At 36.3% G+C, this 16,419-nt stretch overlaps 1 protein-coding gene and 1 pseudogene across 1 annotated transcript in view; one reads left to right on the forward strand and one right to left on the reverse strand.

The window, feature by feature from the left end:
- The window catches only part of DLG2 (discs large MAGUK scaffold protein 2), a 2,044,734-nt gene that overhangs the window by 330,530 nt on the left and 1,697,785 nt on the right, over window positions 1-16,419 (forward strand). The window lies entirely within an intron of this gene.
- On the reverse strand, window positions 5,785-5,963 carry LOC125147333 (uncharacterized; annotated as a pseudogene).

The following is a 16,419-nucleotide window of genomic DNA, read 5'->3' on the forward strand; positions in this document are numbered from 1 at the left end:
GTATATAAATTTTGTTTTGCCACATATGTAATTATTTCCTTAATTAATTCCTAGAAGTGGAATATTTGGGTCAACCACCTCTTTAATTTTTACTTTCATAACTATGCATATTGTACCATTTCTCTCAGATTTTAAAAATAAGTTACTCTATTTTCCATATTTTCATTCTTCTGAGACAGTTCTTAATCCATGATCACTGAGTTGGACAATACCCAAGTTTTGTGTCCACCTTTAGTGCTGAGTTAAGCTGCAAATATGTGTGAATTTGCTTTCATCTTTGGCCCTTTGAACTTTTTAGCTCAGCAATGCTGCTGAGGTTACTGGTCAGGAACTTTATAATTTCAGTGCTAAAAAAAAATATATGTCAGAGAAACATTAACTAATGTAAGAATATTTTATGTTTGTATGTTTCATAGTAGATGATAGAAAGCTAAGGTTTTGAATAAACCAAGAATATGCTAGGCCTCAAGAAGCAAGAAAAATCTCAAATAAACAACCTTACCTTACACCTAAAGGAGTTAGAAAAAGAACAACAAACAAAGCTAAAACCAGCAGAAGGAGCAAAATAATAAAGAGTAGAGCAGAGATCAATGACATACACATTAAAAAAAAAAAGGACAAATCAATGAAACCAGGAATTGGTTCTTTGGAAAAAAAACAAACAAACAATACAACCAATAATTGTAATATTTGGACAAACTGATAATCAGCAAAGAAATTGAATCAGTATCAAAAAATTCCCAACAAACAAAGTTCATGACCAGTTGGCTTCACATGCAAATTCCACCAAACATTTAAAGAATTAGTATGTATTCTTCTAAAATGATTTAAAATAATAGAAAAGGAAGAAAACTTCCAAATTCATTCTATGAGGCCACCATTATCCTAATACCAAAACTGGTTAAAGATACCACTAAAAAAGAGAACTGTAGGCCAAAATATCTGATGACCATAGATGCAAAAATCCTCAACAAAATACTAGCAAACCAAATCCATCAATGTATTAAAAAAATCATTCACCATGATCAAGTGGGATTTATTCCTGAGTTGCAAGTTTGGTTCGATAATCACAAATCAATGTGATGCATCACATCAATAAGAGAAAGGATAAGAACCATATGATCATTTCAATAGACACAGAAAAAAACATTTGACAAAGTGCAACACCAATTCAAGATAAAAAACCCTCAACAAAGTAGGTTCAGAGGGAACATACCTCAGCACGATAAAGGCCATCTATGAAAAATCCAGAGCTATTATCATCCTCAACGGGAAAAACTGAGAGCTTTTCCCCTAAGGTCAGGAACAATACAAGAATGTCAACTCTCACCACTTTCATTCAACTTAGGTACTGGAAGACCTAGCCACAGGAATCAGACAACAGAAAGGAATAAAAGGCATCCACATCACTAAGGAAGAAGTAAAATTTTCACTCTTTGCCGATGACATGATACTGACAATAACAAACCTGAAAGACTTCAGAAAACTGCTAGAACTGATACACAAGTTCAGTAAAGTTGAAGGATACCAAAATCAATGTAGAGAAATCTGTTGCATTTCTATACACTAATAATGAAGTAGCAGTAGGAGAAATTAAGGAATCAATCCTACTTACAGTCGTACCAAAAACAGTAAGATAGCTAGAGTAAACCTAACCAAAGAGGTGAATGACTTGTATGTGAAAACCGTAAAACACCGATGAAGAAAATTGAAGATGACACACAAAAAAGGGTAAGACATTCCACGTTCATGGATCGGAAAAACAAATATTGTTAAAATGTCTATACCCAAAACAATCTATAGATTTAGTGTAATCCCTATCAAATACCAACAGCATTTTTCACAGAGCTAGAACAAACGTTCCTAAAATTTGTATGGAACCACAAAATACCCTAAATAACCAAAGCAACATTGAAAAAGAAAAGCAAAGTTTGAGGCATCACAATTCCCGACTTTAAGTTATATTACAAAGCTGAAGTGATCAAAATAGTATGGTACTGGCACAAAAATCAACACGTAGACCAATAGAGCAAAATAGAAAACCTAGAAATGAACCCACAACTATATGGTCAGTCTTTGACAAAGGAGGAAAGAATATCCAATGGGAAAAATACAGTCTCTTCAACAAATGGGGCTGGGAAAACTGGACAGCAACATGCAAAAAAAATGAAACTGGACCACTTTCTTAGATCATACACAAAAATAAATTCAAAATGGATTAGAGACCTAAATTTGAGACATAAACCTTAAATATCCTAGAAGAGAACATAGGAAATAACCTCTTTCATATTGGCCATATCCATATTTTTTAAAGATATCTCCTGAGGCAAGGGAAATGAAAGCAAAAATAAACTATTCAGGTAAATCAAAATAAAATTCTACACAGCAAAGGAAACAATCAACAAAACTAAAAGGCAACCTACAGAATGGAAGAAGATATTTGCAAATGACATATCCAATAAAGTGTTAGTGTCTAAATACACAAAGAACTTCTACAACTTAACACCCAAAAAACAAATAATCCAATTAAAAAATTGGCAGTAGACATGATTAGACATTTCTCCAAAGGACAAATCTAGATGGACAATAGGCCCATAAAAAGATGTTCATCATCACTTGCCATCAGGGAAATGCAAATCAAAACTACAATGAGATATCACCTCACACTTGTCAGAATGGTGAAAATTAATAGCACAAGAAACAATAGGTGTTGCCAAGGATGTGGACAAAAAGGAACCCTTGGGCACTGTTAATGGGAATGCAAACTGGTGCAGCTACTGTGGAAAACAGTATGCAGGTTCCTCAAAAAGTTAAAAATAGAACTACCCTATAATCCATCAATCACAATGCTGGGTATTTACCCAAAGAATGCAGGAATATTAATTCACTGGGATACATGCACCCCTATGTTTCTAGCAATAGTATCTATAATAGCCAAGATATGGAAGCAGCCCAAGTGTCCATAGATTGATGAATGGATATAGATGTGGTGTATATATATACATATGTGTATATATATATATATATATATATATATATATGTATGTGTGTATATATATAGATAGACACACACACACAATGGAATATTATTCAGCCATAAAAAGTGAATCTTGCTATTTGCAACAACATGGAGGGAGCTAGAGAGCATAATGCTAAATAAAATAAGCCAGAGAAAGACAAATACCATATGATTTCACTTATATGTGGAATTTTTTTTAACATTTATTTATTTTGAGAGAGGCAGAGAGAACATGAACAGGAGAAGTGCAGAGAGAGAGGGAGAGAGGGAGAAACCCAAGCAGACTCCTCATGGTCAGTGAGATCATGACCTGAGCCAAAATCAAGAGACAAGCACTTAACCAACTGAGACATCCAGGCGCTCCCTCATGTGTGGAATTTAAGAAACAAACAAACAAAAAAAATGAGCAAAGGGAAAAAAGGAGAGACCAAGAAGAAAACAAATCAAGAAACAGTCAAGAACAAACTGATGGTTATCATAAGGGAGGGGGTTGAGTGGATGGGTGAAATAGGTGATAGATATTAAGGAGTGCACTTGTCGTGATGAGTACAGGTGATGTATGTAATTGTTGAATCACTATACTGTACACCCGAAATAAATGTAACACTGTATGTTAATTAGCTGGAATTAAAATTAAAAAATAAAAAAAGAATATGCTAGGTAATTACATAGGGAAAATGGAAATTTATTTAGAATATAAGACATTCCTTTTAAATATATTTGCAAAGATAGAAATGATTGTGTGCATGCAATCATAAATATGCAATATAAGTTATGGACTATTTTTCAGAGATTTTTACCACCAAGTTTAGACTAGTTTTTCTGAGATTTGAGAACTTAGGAACTCCTGTTACATCAGGAGTCTCAGTTTTAGAAACAGTGGTTTGGGGTGCTTGGGTGTCTCGGTTGGTTGAGTCTCCTACTCTTGATTTCAACTCAGGTCATTGGGATCGAGCCCCATGTAAGGCTCTGCACTGAGTGTGGAGCTTATTTAATACTCTCTCTCTCTCTCTCTCTCTCTCTCTGACTCCCCTCCTCCCCTCCCCTACTCATGCTCTCTCCCTCTCTTTCTAAATACAATACAATAAAATAAAATATTAGAAATGGTTTAGATTAATTAGTTTTCAATTACTGCAGAGTTAGATTAGAGTACCTTAGATATTCAAACTGATATTTACCAATACATTAAAAAGATATTTTTATCCTTTCTACCAGTTCATGTTTACCCTTCCTCTAAATCTTTTCTGATACTTTCAATTCCATACAAATCTGCAAGTACTGGCCACTGACTTATATTGTGCAAATTGATATATAAGAATATACACTGGAATGATTTTGTCAGTATCATTCTGTAGCCATCCTTTTCTTACACCAAAACAGTGGCTCCAGACATTCACCAAAGACTACCCTCATCTTACTCAGTTGACTGTGCTGCTACTCTGATACCCCAGACTCAAAAACTTTAGTTTCTACATCATTTGTAAAAACTTCCTTGGGCTGTCTGCACAGTTGGGTTCCCTTCCCCAGCTCAGATCTCACTTAATGCCTTTTTTTAATTGTTTCTTTTTTTACCAACCAGCTTTGGCCTGTGGGGACCCCTTTCTCAATGGGCACTGACCTTTGCTATCTTATAGGAGAAGAAAATTTGGACAAAAGAAACAACTGTTATAGTAGATCCAGTTTTGCATGGCCTAAAGAATTTATAATTTGGGAGCCTGTCTTTAACTGTAAAGAATATAAAGTTACCAATACAAAATTAAACAAGAAGGTGAACATTTCTTTAGAATTTAGAAGTTACAGTAAATCACAACTTTAAAAAGTGGAAAATAACTGAGTATATAACAAAATCATAAAATATTACACAATATTTTATTTAATTATAACCTAACATACTTCTGTAATACTTTCTCCCCTATTTTATTGGCTAATGGTCACTAATAACTTCTATTAAGAAAGGCCCAAAACTTATAATATTATTTTCCTATAGAGAATAGAAGCATACTTCAATCTTGCCTATGGTATTGCTTATCAAAATTTATTTTTTATTCATCATTTTGAAGTTTCCACTTCACCAGTTGTTATTTATAATTTGTATATTAATTTGTAATTTGTATATTTTAATTAGTAAAATTTAGGATATTTTAGGATCTTCAAATTTGGTAAAACATGTATCACTTTTTTCATAAATGAGCTGTGAGAGACATGCTTATGATTTATTGTAATTACTATGAATTTTTACTGTTTAAGCATAGGAATTCTGATATAATGTCTATTACATTTATTTCTATAAAAAATAAAAAAATATGGAACACTTATAACTGTACTTGTTGCATAATTAAGTATAATTGTGACAAGTGAGAACTTTCATTTTTACTAGGTATTAATGAAAATTGAATATTCTGCTTACAATAATACATGTCTGATGATGGGAAGAATTTTCCACTAACTTCTGACTCCATATATTCAGACTTTTGTCTCCTCTACTTTCCTGTCACTTCTGGTTCCAGGCATTATAAGACATATTCAAATCATAGTGCCACCTCTGTTTCTGCCACAGTGGATGGTAGGAGTGTACCTAGGAAATATTTTTTACAATGAGAAGGCTAACAATCTATTGATAGAAATGATCATGAACTTCATAAATCCATCCTACTAAGCTGAAACTAAATGTATTCCCAACTCAATAAGTCCTTTGATACGTCTCCAAAATGCCTTTGGTCACTCAAGATACCTTGTACAAGGGAAATATAATGGAGAAACTGGAATAAAAGGACACAAAGATTTTAAACTTTGTAGTTAAATATCTTACTTTTTTCACAAAGTTTGCAAAAACATATGACCATGTGAAGACCTTTTTTTTTTCTCTTATTTTCTCCCATCCCCCACCTCTGGTAACCATCAGTTTATTCTACACTTGATCTTAGCCAAAAGGCCGAGAAGCGATCATCAGTTTATTCTCCATCGTTGAGATAGAGAATCTATCCATTTTTTTGTTTGTCTCTTTTTTCTCTTTATTCTGTTTCTTAAACTCCACATATAAATGAAATCATATACTTGTCTTCCTTTCATTGGCTTATCTCCTTTAGCATTATAGTCTCACAAAGATTGAAGGATGTAAGAGGAAGGATTTTGGGTATATACCATATACCTAAAACATGGGGCATGGAGGAGAAGAGTAAAAAATGAGTTCAAATTTAAGTAACCATCATCTTAATATAGATTGCTATATGCCGAAGATGTCATATACAAACCTAATGGTAATCACAAATCAAAAATCAGTAGTAGATATACAAAAAATAAAATCTATTTTTTTCTAAACCAATAGATTTAGAAAGGAAGAAATCTGTGTATATCACTAAAGAAAGCCAACAAATCATGAAAGGGTAGAGAGAAAAGGATCAGAGAACTACAAAAAACAACCACAAAACAAGTAACAAAATGGCAATAAATACATACTTATTGATAACTGCTTTGAATGTCAATGCACTAAATGCTCCAATGAAAAGGCATAGAGTGATGGAATGGATGAAAAAACAAGACCCATCTATAATGCTACCCACAAGAGACACATTTCAGAACTAAAGACACCTCCAGATTGAAAGTGAGAATGTGGAGAAACACTTATTATTCAAATGAATGTCAAAAGAGAGCCATGGTAGCAATATTTTTATTGGACAAAATAGACACAAAGACTATAATGAGAAACAAAGAAGGGCACTGTATAATAATCAGGACAATCCCACAAGAAAGCATAACAATTGTAAATATTTATGCATCCAACATGATAGCACCAAAATATGTAAAACAGTTAATAACAACCATAAAGGAACTAATCAAAATGATACAATAATAGTAGGGGACTTTAACATTCCCCTTACGTCAATAGATCATCTAAACAGAAAATCAACAAGGAAACAATGACTTTGAATGACACACTGGAATAGATGGACCTAACAGATATATTCAGGACATTTCATCCTAAAACAGCAGAACATACATTCTTTCCGAGTGCAAATGGAACATTCTCCAGAACAGATCACATATTAACCCAGAAAACAGGCCTCAACAAAATCATAAAGATTGAAGTCATACAGTGAATCTTTTCTGACCACAACACTATGAAACTGGAAAATGCACAGGGAAAAGTCTTGAAAGACCACAAATACATGGAGGTTAAATAACATGCTACTCAACAATGAATGGGTCAGCCAAGAAATCAATGAAGAAACCAAAAAGTACAAAGAAGCAAACAAAAATGAAAACACAACCGTCCACAAATCTTTCAAAAGTGGTTCTAAGAGGAAAGTCCATAATAATAAAGGCCTACCTCAGAAACAAGAAAAATATCAAATAAGCAACCTAGTCTTACGCATAAAGGAAGTAGAAAAAGAAGAATAAAACCCTAAAACAGCAGAAGGAAAGGAATAATGAAGAATAGAGGAGAAATACATGGTATAGAAACTCAGAAAACATTAGAACCAATCAATGAAACCAGGAGTTGATTGTTTGAAAAGATCAACAAAATTGATAAACCTGTAGCCAGACTCATGAGAGAGAGAGAGAGAGAGAGAGAGAGAGAGAGAGAGAGAGGGAGAGGGAGAGGGAGAGAGAGAGAGAGAGAGAGAGAGATGGAGAGAGGGAGGGAGGGAGGGAGAGAGAGAGAGAGAGAGAGAACTCAAAATCATAAATAAAAGAGGAGAAATGACAACTGACACCACAGAAATACAAAGAAAGGACTGTAAGAGAATATTAGGAAAAATTATATACCAACAAACTGGACAACCTAGAAGAAATGGATAAATTCCTAGAAACATATAACTTACCAAAACTGAAGACATGTTTCAGGGTTCATCATAGGGCTTGGAGAAAAGTTGTCTAAGAGAGAGATCCTGAAGCTTAAAGTTTATTAGCTTTGCTAACTGTGTCCTTGATTATTGCTCTTATCACTTTTAATTGTGGTTAGCTGCTTATATTTCTCTATTGCTAAATTGTAAGCTCTATTATCTGTTCATCTTTGTATCTTCAAATGCCTAAAAGAGGACTGGGAGCAAGCAAATGCTAAACAATTATGTGATAAGTATTGGATGAATAATATTTTCTTTTGTAAGAAATGAATACATTCAACATGAGAGTGCACCTCCAAAATTGGGCAGTGAATTTAAACCATATTATCCCAAGGTAAGTGCATGTGTAACTCTTCAAGGGTTATTTTTTCATCATTTTATTTAAAAATCAGTGCATTAATTGACTACAAATTTTGAAATAGGTATATTGCTATGATAATTTGCCAAACAGAATATATATACATATTATAAGATATTAATTATACATGAAACTAATCCAGTGACTGACACATAGCAGACAATAAATATTTGATCAATAAATACATAAAACTGATACAGTACAAAAAAAAACTAATATGTAGTTAACTAGGGCATCTGGCTTATCTGGGTATGTGGAGTAATAATTATGAATTTTAAAGAGAAATTAATTTGGGAGGACCTTGGGAAGACAGCAGAGTAGGTGGACCCTGAGCTTACCCTGTCTCATGTTTACAACTAGATATTGTCTACATCCAAGACAATAAACTGGAAAGCAATAAGGAGACTGGCAGAACAAACTCCACAACTAAATAGAAGAAGCTGCATCTGAAAGTTAGGAAGGTCAGAAAAGTGGAGGGAGGCTGCCTGCAAGAGAGAGGGAGCGGCACATGTAGAGAGGGCAGAGAAATGGGCCCTTGTACCAGGGAGCTTACATGGGGGAAGACTAATCCCTGTAATGTTTGATTTTAAAACCCACAGGGGCTGACTTCCATGAGTTATAAAACCAGTGGTACTTGGAACCTGGAGCTTTAAAAGTCAGCTGACTCATCACTGGGTGAGCTGGGAGGGCAAGTGAAAGCTGGGTTGCTGCCCTTAAAGAGACTGCAGCCTGCTTGGAAAGTCACATAAAAACAGCAGTTTACACAACACTGGGGTCAAACATGAGACAGATCTGTTCATACTGATTTCAGAGTGTATTGGGGGACTTCTGTGAAATGAGGGAGCTGGCAGGTGCCATTTTCTTCCTTTCCCTCTAGCGTAAACACAGAATCACCTGCAGACGCAGGGCTGCATAGACATTAGTATCCTTGGTCCAGGGCTCAGAGAAATTTTTTTAAAGCTGCATGTATGCCCTACCCAGCTGCGCACCCTGAGGCTGTGCCTCACACACTGCACCCAGGTGCTAGGTACACAGCTGCTGTCTTGAATGCCATGCCCACCACACCTACCTGTACACACCCAATCCCTATCATGTGCTGGGCCCAGCCAAGCGCAGCCATCCTTATGCACCATGGCTAGCCTCCTGCCCTTGGCCTCCTTGTGCAGTCCCCAGCCACTACAGTGCTTCAGAGATCTGGCATAGGTCCAACACATGTTTTGCTAGCACTGCCACCCCATTCCCAAGTTCCCCATCAGGCATGTCCTCAGAGCTGGCCTGCCTAGGTCCCACTAATATTGCAGAAGTCAAGAACAACCCACAACAGGCAGGGTCAGGCAGAGCAGTGCAGGCAAATGCACTGAAAGTCACTTAGACACAATAGCAAGCCATAAGCAACACACATAGGATACTCTCCTGAAGTACCAGGATCTGGTGAACAGGGGACACAGCACTTCAGGGCACTCCAGGATCTCCTCTTCATAGTCACTACTTTTAAGAGCAGGAGACTTATTTGACTTTCTTAACTCACAGAGACAGACACAGAGAGGCAGATGAAATGAGAAGACAGAAAAATTTATACCAAATGAAAGAACAGGACAAGGTCATGGCCAGAGATCTAAATGAAACAGTAACATGCCTGATAGAAAATTTAAAGAAATCATCATAAGCATATTCACTGGACTTGAAAAAAGGAGTGGAAGACATGAATTAGACCCTTAACACAGAAATAAGGAATAACATAGCAGAGATAAAGGGCTCAAAAACAAAATGAGAAACAGCCTTGATGGAAAGAATAGCAGGATGGAAGAAGCAGAGGAATGAGTTGGTAACCTAGAAGACAGAGTCATGGAAAGTAATCAAGCTGAACAAAGGAGAGAAAAAAGAATTACACAAAATGAGAATAGACTTAAGGAACTCAGGGATTCTGTCAAATGTAATAATATTCTTACTATAGGAGTTCCAGAAGAAAAAGAGAGAGAAAAGGGGACAGAAAATGTATTTGAAGAAATAATAGCTGAAAACTTCCTTAATCTGGGGAAAGAAACAGACATTCAGGTCCAAGAGGCACAGAGAACTCCCATCAAAATCAACAAAAGTAGGCCAACACCAAGCCATCTTGTAATTAAACTGGCAAAATATAGTAATAAGAAAAAATCTTAAAACGAAAAAGACAAAAGAACTCAGTAACGTACAAGGGAATGCCCTAAAAGTTAGCAGGAGATTTTTCAATGGACACTTTGCACATTCAGAGTTCCCTGAATTAAATAATTAATTAATTTTTAATTTAAATATACTTGACACACAATGTTACATTAGTTTCAGGTGTACAACATAGTAACTGGAGAGTTTCTGGCCTTTAGAACAGTCAAAAGCATGCAGAGACCGTACTCCTTGCTGTATGACCATTTTCTTATTCCTTTTTTACATGGATGTAAATAGTCCCTCCTTTGGGCCTTTATATAAACATCTATATTAGCCTTTTAGTACTTCATTGTAGTGTTTGTGAACTTAAAATTCCTATCCGAAAGCAGATTTTGAACTGTTTTATTGGGATACTTTTCACAAATCTGGATAATGTCCTATGTGCCTACAATTCGTCCTGTTTCTTAGGCTGCCATAACAAAATATAAACTGTGTGGCTTAAACAACAGGATTGACATACAACATGGGTACAGCAAGTGTACAGTATGATTCAACACTTGTGTATATCTAGTTAACATCTGTAGCCATATATAGTTAAAAAAATTTTTTGTGTGACGAGAACTTTTAAGATCTACTCTCTTAACTTTCAAACATGCAATATAGTATTATTAACTGTAGTCACTTTGCACCATGATTATTTTATAACTGGAAAAGTTTGTACCTTTGGTTCCCTTCACCCATCTCATCCACTGGCCCAACCCCCATCTCTGGCAATCACCAATCTGTTCTTTGCATCTAGGAGCTTGTTTTGTTGTTTTAAGTTTGCCATATATAAGTGAGATCACACAGTATTTGTCTTTCTCTGACTTATTTCACTTAACATAATGCCCTCAAGGTCCATCCATCATGTTGCTAATGGCAGTAGTTCATTTATTTTTTATGGCTGAATAACATTCAATCGTATACATAGACCACATTTTCTTTATCCATTTATCCATTAATGAACACAGGTTGTTTCCATATCTTGGCTATTGCAAATAATGCAGTGCTGAACAGGCTGGTGTGCATGTATCTTTTTGAGTTAAAGGACAGGAATTTACTTTTCACAATTCTAGAGACTAGAAGTCCAACATTGAGGTACTAGCTGATTCAGTTCTCCAGGGTAGGCTTTACTTCTTAGCAGAAGGCCACCTTCTCACTGTGTTTTAACATGTTGGAGAGAGAGAGAAAGGAGAGGGAGCTCTCCGGTGTCTCTTATAAGGACACAAATCCCATCATGAAAGCCCCCTCTCATGACCTCAGCTAAGCCTAAGTTTCCATCTCCAAATATTATCACATGGGGGAGGTGGTCATGGCTTCAAAATATGAATTTTGGGGGGGGTGCATAATTCAGTTCATAGCACTGCCAAAACAATAGAGGTCCTCAATGGCTTCAGAAATGAGGTCCTGCTACAAAGAAATGCACAAATTCATCTGGACTACTGCAGAACATTCTACGTCCTTAGTTTGATTCCTGGGTCAGCCTCTCAAGATTTGATCTTGGACTTGTCCCTGGACTCCAGCTTATGTTCTTACTGTGTTATAGACACGGTGTCAAAGGTACATATAGCTGGGAATTAGTTAAAGTACTGAAAACAGATTTTAATCAGAATATACTGACAATAGGGACACAGAAAATGAGGGAGCGGGGAGAGCAGGGGGCTCAGCAGAGTCAGAAAAATTAAAAGTTACAATTTAAAATTTAAAATTAAAAGTTACTCCCACAGAGAGTGGGAGATAGAGGCCCTGTACTGCCTCATGATTACATTTTAGAGTAACAGTTCTCAGATCCTTGAGGAAGACGCTTCTGAGTTTCAAGGGATACATTACATGTAAGTCCTTTTTAGTAAATTCTCTAAGAAAGGGAGGTTAGAAGCCTATGCCAGGTGTTGGCTAGAAAAGCAGTAAATTCTTCTGGCAGTGTTGTGCTTCTCAGGCAGACATTTTAATGGTGGACAGTGGTCAATAGGGAGTCATCCTAGGTACATGGCTTCATGCTGCTAGGAGCCATGCTAGAGTTTGGCCGGATCTCTTAGTGCAGTGGTTTGGATGGAATTGTTATGTGTTGAGAGTCCTGCAGTTCCCATGGTGCCTTTGTATATTTGATAAATGCCCTCAGTCCACCATTTAATGTACCTTTGGCATCCACACATTCTTTCAGGCCTCTGGCCTCTGCCCATTCCTTTTCAGTTGTTCTATCTTCACCAGTGTCAACTCACAAGGAACCTACTCTGTTACCTAAGTCAACGTATAATACTCATAAAGCAGATTTTAAGCTTACAAGAAAGGTATTCATTTTATTAGACAGCATATATATATATATGTATATATATATTTATATATTTATATATTTATATATAACATATGTATACATGTGCATACATACACATACAGAGAGAAGGTACAGAGATATCCTATATACTCCCTGCCCCCACCATGCAGAGCCTCCCCCACTGTCAACATCCCTCATTAGAGCACAGCATTTGTTACAATTTGTGAACCTACACTGATACATCTAATCATCCAAAGTTCATAGTTTACATTAGGGTTCACTCTTGGTGTACATTTTGTGGGTTTGGACAAGTACATAATGACATCTATCCATCATTATATGTATTCATGTTCCATTATTCATCCATACAAATATTTTCCCTGCTCTGAAAATCTTGTGTGCTCTGCCTACTCATCCCTCAAAATGCATACACCCTGGCAACCATTGATCTTTTTATTGTCTCTACAGTTTTGCTTTATCCATAATGCCATACAGTATGTAGTCTTTACAGATTAGCTCTTTTACTTAGGTATTGTATACCTAAGGACCTTTTATGCCTATACAGGATGTGGCAACTCATTTCTTTTTAGTGCTGAATAATATTGCATTGTCTGGATGTTCTCTTTCTTAAGCTGCATCTATTATCACAGGTAAAAAATTTGTCAACATCAAAGTAGTAGTTGATTAATATGCAGTTGTAGGGGCGCCTGGGTGGCGCAGTCAGTTAAGCGTCCGACTTCAGCCAGGTCACGATCTCGCGGTCCGTGAGTTCGAGCCCCGCGTCAGGCTCTGGGCTGATGGCTCAGAGCCTGGAGCCTGTTTCCGATTCTGTGTCTCCCTCTCTCTCTGCCCCTCCCCCGTTCATGCTCTGTCTCTCTCTGTCCCCCAAAAAATAAATAAACGTTGAAAAAAAAATTAAAAAAAAATATGCAGTTGTAATTAGTTTTCAATCTCATGGCACATGACCATTGTATCTAGTATATCTGAAAAAGTTACACATGGTCCCAAATAAACATAAGACATTCAGAAATAAAGACATAAAAATAATCATTCCTTAAGAATTAGTCAGATATAAGCCATTCATAAAGAATAATTTATTTCCAACATTTATTGGATGAATTGTTTTTTTTAGTATTTACAGTGGCCACACTCTTAAAAAAAAAACCCAGATTTAGGGTTGCCTGGGTGGCTCAGTTGGTTAAGCATCTGACTTCAGCTCAGGTCATGATCTTGCGGTCCGTGAGTTCAAGCCCTGCATTGGGCTCTGTGCTTACAGCTCAGAGCCTAGAACCTGCTTTGGATTCTGTGTCTCCCTCTCTCTCTCTCTGCCGTTCCCCCATTCATACTCTGTCTCTCAAAAATGATTAAATTAAAAATGCAGATTTGTATTGCCTCTCAGAACAAATTAATTTCACTGAATACAACACTTGGAATTCTTAAATATCCTTCAATATCTTTGCTAAAACTGTGAACTAAAAGAATTCCTAGAATTTGTTCCCTAGTCAAAAGATCCCCAAGTCCAAATCTGTGGTACTTTGTCTTTGGTTACCAGACTATCCTTAATCCCTCTAGCCATTGGAATGATGCAAAATGATACTGTAACTGCATATTCTGAAATTTTGTAATTATTCTTCGTGTCACTTTCTGACAGTCTCACATCTTAGCATATCCTCATATCTTTCCCTGTTTGGACTTAGTAAGCTTGCTCCAGACTGCCTGCTTATATAATGGAATGGTCATCTCCCCTGGCTGCTTTCACTAGGGGTTTTTGTCTCTTTCTTCTTACTCACACTGCCACCTCCACCGTCCTTTCTACCCCAATCCCAGACTGCATCTTCTATCCTTAGCAGGTGTGATTACAAGTTGCTACATCTTAACTCATACCTATGAGACATGGCTGGCCAGGAGGAGGGTCAGAAAATTTCTGCTAATTTTGAAATATATCTTTAAATCTTCTGTATTTTGAACTTAAAAAAAGCTGTAACTTCAAAAAACTTATGTTGAGAATTTTTAACTGAACCAATATAAGCACATTACAACTTTAAAATAGTGATAGTTTTAGCACACTTTGCAAGAATGGCCACAACAAAAACGTGTGAACATGCTGGCATCAGGACTAAATGATGAGGCAGTGAGAACACTAAAAGAGGCTTTGCCATTAAGTCACTGAGCAAATAGCCTTCAGTTCCCTTGGTTGTAAAATGGCAGAATAGCACTTTTCTCAGCCATCTCACACAGTCCAGTGAGATACTGAGAGTGAAAGTGCTTTGAAAAGCAAAATGTGATGCACAGATCTGAGGAATGATGACTGTGCATCTGGTCTACCTTTCCAGGGTGGAATGACAGGGAGTAAACTGGCAATTATATAGAGGAGGTTAGCATCTGGGATCAGAGAACTGAAATAAATAAGGTCCTAAGTTTCTTTAGGGTGGCATCTTGCAGAAAATGATGAATGTTGTCAAGACGATTGAATTTGGAAGTGGACCAAAGCAGTGATTGAAAAATGTGGTTTGAGTTGCTGAGACATTGAAATACAAGGGCCAACAGAAATATCTAATATAATATATAGTGCTGTGATTTAAGAAGATGATGAGCTAGTCTATATATTAATGTTCGTGCTTAGGATATAAAACAAAGCCTTTGATCTCTTTGTTGTATTTGGAAAATCAGACTTCTGGGAGATGGAAGGTATTTTTCTGTAAATTCCTTGGCTATCCCTTGTCTCTGATGTAAGGGCAGCTGTTGGGTATGAGTAGGGAAAGATTGCACCCCCCTTTGAAGGTTTGGAAAGCCACTTTGTCACCTAAAATCTAGCAATAAGAAAATTGAATAAGCAGAACAATGATAAGTGCTAAGAAAAAAAAATGAGGTAGGAAAGGCATAGGGAATGTCTGGGTAATTTTGGATAGAATGACCAGGAAGGATCCATATCATATATGAAAATAATATATGAGTAAAGATCTAAAGAATGTTCCTATGGTCAATAAATGAATCATGCTTCATTCCTTCTCTGCTAACTCCACTGACCTCAAGTTCTGGAGGAGGTGGATGGATGCAGCAGCAGTGAAATTACCGTTTAACCACACAGTATTACACACAAATGAAAATTATTTTATTTCTATTCCTTAACTATCTCCTCTTCTAATATTTTCCCAAATGGTACTGATAGTGAAAGTGCTACTCTTAACTTTATATTTGGGATGAATGGGACAAACTTGCACACAATGATTTAAGAAAGTATGTGATGAAAGCTGAACTTTTTTTTTTAAAGTTGAACTCATTATAGATTGAGATAGAAGAAAATAAAATAAACATTTTAAATTTGAATATTAAATTTCATTAACCTATAATGTGCACTTTGTTATTTCAGTGATTGACAAACATGATGTTTCAGAATGCCATACCAACTTATATAGATTAAAAAAATTTTTTTTAATGTTTGTTTTTGAGAGAGGGGGTGAGGGGCAGAGAGAGAGAGGGAGACAGAATCTGAAGCAGGCTGCCTGCTGTCAGCGCAAAGCCTTATGTGGGGCTCAAACCCACGAACCATGAGATCATGACCTCACCTGAAGTCCCACACTTAACCGACTGAGCCACCCAACTTATTTATGTTTAAAAGAGGTTCTGGAATACTATTCTAGTGGGCTCCCTGGCAAAGGCAGCAGTGTTCTTAAGTTATACTAAAAACCTAGTTACTGTATAATACTGAGAAGATATTTATGTTAGTCATTGTTATCTTTACTTA

Source organism: Prionailurus viverrinus, chromosome D1 (genome assembly GCF_022837055.1).
Source record: "Prionailurus viverrinus isolate Anna chromosome D1, UM_Priviv_1.0, whole genome shotgun sequence".
Taxonomy (NCBI): Eukaryota; Metazoa; Chordata; class Mammalia; order Carnivora; family Felidae; genus Prionailurus; species Prionailurus viverrinus.